The following is a 4,760-nucleotide window of genomic DNA, read 5'->3' as shown; positions in this document are numbered from 1 at the left end:
GATATTGGATATATGAAGTATGGCTTTTCGTATTTCACAAGTGTCTCCATCCCATTTCTTCAAAATTGGCACACCACCTACAAGCTCAAACAGTATAGCGTATTTTATAGTATTACAGGAGGCACCTTTAACCCTTCTGCATAAACAAAGAACAAGTGTCGATTTAGTTCCAGTTTGCTGTTGATGCGCCAAATTTGAAGCAAAATGGATAGGCATCCTTGAGAAACACAAAAGGCCTTATTTTACATAGGGTCTATATAATATCTAGACACAAATTTCTTTGCTTGGGTTCACTCCTTCCTGCGCTATTACGGTAATATTTACTTTTTTTCGGATGGGGCCTAGGCTCCAACACTGTTTTTACTCACAAATTAAAACACGTTTCATTTATTGTTTTATAAATTGTTCCTATACGAAGTTTCGTTGCAATTCTCCATATTCTTTAGTAACTTCTGACGTGTGCTTATTTGCACTTTTGATATTTCGTAATCAACAGTTTAGAAGGTCCGTGCATCACTCAACCGCTTTTCTTCCAGGAAAATAAGAAACTCGTATTCCTTCATTTTATGTCTACAATATCTGTGCACAATTTCATTCGCTTCCTTTCATCTCCTCTTGCCTTTCGGGCTTCAACTTTCAAAATTTTGGATCGGGCCTTTTGCTCCCTAAAACCGGGTTTCCGCAGAAAATAAAAAAACACGTATTCGTTTATTTCATGTGTAATATGTACGTGCCAAATTTTATCAAAATCGGAGTGTTACATTTCGGAAGTGTTACTTGTAAGTCAAGAGATTCGTAGCTATTATAGAGATGATTGTCAACAGATTTCAACCATTTGTTGACAATTCGAAATAATAGAAATGAAGTAGGTATAAAGAAAATATGCTTTCTTTTGTTAAGAAAGAGAAGATCCTTGCCATATGCTCAATGTTACTGAATGTAGTTGCAGCACTAATGTAAATATAAACGTGAACTGTTCTTTTTCTTTCAGCTTCTTTTATATAAATTTTTTGGAGGTGCATAATATTATCTTGCCCTGAAGAGGAAAATTTTATTTGTACTCAATTGCTACTCTAAGACATCTAAAAATATTCTTTGAATTAAAAACAGAAAAAAACAGGTGGTCGTGCAAAAGTATAAGCTAAGAGAGCAGCCGCAACTGGTTTGTAGAAGAAAGGAGAATTTTCGTAGTAAACAAAATGTAATAGTTTTGGAAATAGTGAGAAATAAGAGGATTTTTATAGATGATTGAAAACAGGAAATAAAATTATTTGAGAAGAAACAGTATATCAGGGAAATGATGGAAGATAAAGTGGAAGGAAAATTAGGAAGACGAAGAAGAAGACTGATTATTTTGGTCTGGAAGAAAACTCTCTTCAAATATGATGTTCTTCAGATAATGAACATATTCTTTGTGCCTTACGGAGTCTTTATTTAATCCGTTTATTAAATAAAGACTATGTATGTGTTTTGATATAATTTAAAAGTGACCAAAGAACTAGCATTAATAAGCATTAATAAACATTTCAACATTTTAATAATTGTTGAAAAAAAAATTGTCCTTCAATGATCTTTTAAACAAATTTCTATTAAAGCTATTTTGCTCAAATTCCGCAAAGTCTAAACAGCAAATTTGATGCTGCATAAGTCAGAAACCAAACACCTCAAATTACAATATTTCATAACCTTGTATCGCAGATCAAGATCCACTGCTATGTTATATTTGATTCGGATCAGATGAGCTTGGTTGATGCTTATTATAATTCATTTTCGAAAATTTGACCCCAAATTTGATGACACATTACTCGGGAACAAAAACTTTGCACATCATAATATTTCATACACATACTTAGCTTGTCAATTTTTATCTCATGCCACCGTAAAGGGTGTCCCTTACAGAACGCAACTTTTGAAATACCCGCCATTTCTGTTTTATTAATTTTTTTTGTTTTTTATTTTAATTTTTTTTAAAGCCTCCTCTTTCCCCTGCCTTAGCGGATTACTTTCGGACTTATTGATGGTAGACGCAACTGCCTCTTGCCTTTATTCTCTCTCGTATACTTAGATGATTCGTTTATTATCTCCCTGTCTATTCGGCTATCAAACTTCAGCAGATTGAGATTAGGCACATTTCGTTTTCAGCATGGCACCTAATGTTTAAAACCATGCCATTTTATATCTCTTTTTTGTTTTCTTTTTCTTTACTTATCCCTTTTTAGGTACAAAAAATAACCTGAAATGAAAAGAAAAGAATTGATTAATACATAATATAGATGATTGAGATGCAGTCCATTCACCATCCTGAAAGTAAAAAATTAGAAAATAAACAAGACACAGTGTAAAAAACATCTCATTTGGTCTTAATTGTTTTGTAGTTTCTTCTTTCTTCGAAGATTCCATATGCATTTATCACACTGTTTCTCCTACGTGTTTATTACACTAACACTCACAACACTGACACACACACAATATTAAAAAGAGGTTACAGAAATAAAACGACATAAATAAAAGAAATGTTAATTTGTACTATAGTTCTGAGTGTTTGCCAGAACTTTGAATTTATTTCTGTTAGAATTTGATATGTTTTATTGATTTGTGTCTTTTCAAAGTGCTATTTGTTGAATTACCTTCTTCGTTGGGTTCGTTCATTCCACAGGTTTCTCACTACATGCTCGGTTTTTTTTTTTGAAAGTTGTCGAATTTTGTTCTATCCTGCCGTAAGCTAGTCCAATCTTCATCACAAAGTTCATCTCTAAGATTCCTTATTTCTTCACTAGTTACGTAATGTTCACAATTCCATATTACGTGCTCAGCTGTTTGGATTTCTCCACACGAACACATTTCATCATTTTCAATATTTAATCTATTCAAATGTTCTTTGAACGGCCCATGTCCCGACAGAGCTTCCATAGTTTCCTTGTTAATTTCACCAATTTCTTTCCTGACTTTAATAGTTAGTTATAAGTATTTCTCCACTCAGTTTTGAGTTTTTATCTATTTAATAGTTAGTATGTATTTTGAGATTTTCTCCTTTGGTTGTGATGTACCATTCCTCTTGTCATTTTCTTTCTATCAGCATACCAGCCAGCTGATAAGTAAGTTGCCAGCACTGAATGTTACAGGATTTTTCTCTGTAATCACGGAGTTGGCGAACATTCAACCCATTTGAAATAGTCGTAAGTTTTCACTATGGCAACTCGCTGTTCCGTTTGTGAACCCCTCCATTCCTTCTGTACAGAAAACAGATGACAATCGGCTCTCCGAGACTACTAACCAAAATTACAACAGAAGAAAATCGTGTTACGTTCAGTGCTACCAACTTACTAGAACATAAATGGCTGACACTTCAAAAGTTGCATTATTTATGGGACACCCTTTATGAACCAGATTTGATAAAGTCAGTTGACTTCCTATGGTATAGCTTATACACTGTCCTTGATATTTCAGGAAAAGTATAATGAAGCACCATTTTCCTTTAAATAAATCTGTTTTTACTTAATATAATTAGTTTACTTAAATTATTCTTATATTTTTAAATTTAGTTGAAGTAAAGTTTAGTTTCTGATAGATAAGTTTATCTTACGATCGCTTACGATTGGGGATCATAGCTTACGTTAGATTAAATTTGCTTCGGCTAGGAAAGTTTAGCTTAGCTTTGGTCAGTGTAGATAGTTGGTTTGGTTGATTTGAAATTTCGCAACTATTTTCAGCACCAAGGATACATCACACGTGGATCTAGAAATTTAATGTGGGATATTAAAACCACATGAACTCCCGCTGTTAATCAATCTAGATCTTCGTTCGCGGTTGATCTGAACCTTTCATATCTATGTTTCTATTTTTTGTTTTGTTTCCTTAATTTTTTCAGTACTTTAACTTACTTCAGTACTTAACAGCTTTCAAAACTGTTTAAATGTCCTTCTCTTTTTTTTAAAAAAAATAGTTATATTATTACACATGTCTCTTAAGTAAAATTTGATTAATCTGATTGTGCTCGTTCAACGGTCTTTTGTCACCTTTGGAATCAGTCTTTTGCTCCATTGGAATTGCTTCCCCCACTTGAATCGTCTTTGCGCCCATTGTGCAAAAACATCCTTTGAGAGTACCTGCCTAGAATAATCCCCGTAGATGTGCTCCAGGTAGCACGTGTCTTTCAGTCCCCGAACCTAGGTTTTTATGTCAAGAATTTTTATTCATTTTTGCAGATCATAGATTTGATGGTGATTCGGGGAATAATACAGTTTCCGGGGTTGTGGCATTTCCAGTGATTGCACACGTTCTACATATATATCAAGTACCTCGTCTTGACAAAACAAGGCGATCGATACCGACATTAGTCACTTATAGTACACGGTATCTCATACATTTTACGAGGTTGAGATGTACCGATCAGTTTATTTCATTAAATAATTCGTTTATATTTATGTTGCATGTGTGCAATCGCTGGAAACACCCAATCTCCGGAAACTCCACTAGGTAGATACCGTGTACCTGAAGTGACCAATCCTGTTACCGATCGGTTTCTTTCGTAAAGACGAATTTATTAATGCATATGTAGAATCCCTGGAAACACCCACCCCAGAAACTATATTAGATATCATGTACTGGAAGTAGTAGCACAGAAGTGACCAACTGTCGTACCAATCAATTTCTTTCAAGTTGAGTTGACTTATAAAGGGTGTTTGAAAACAACACCGACAACGTTTGTGAGGTGATTCCTGACACCAAGATAAGACGAAAAGCATAGACCAACCTGGGTG

The sequence above is a fragment of the Thermobia domestica genome, chromosome 12, assembly GCF_964235325.1.
Source record: "Thermobia domestica chromosome 12, izTheDome1.hap1.1, whole genome shotgun sequence".
NCBI classification, from domain to species: Eukaryota; Metazoa; Arthropoda; class Insecta; order Zygentoma; family Lepismatidae; genus Thermobia; species Thermobia domestica.
Note: the sequence above shows the minus strand (reverse complement) of the source record.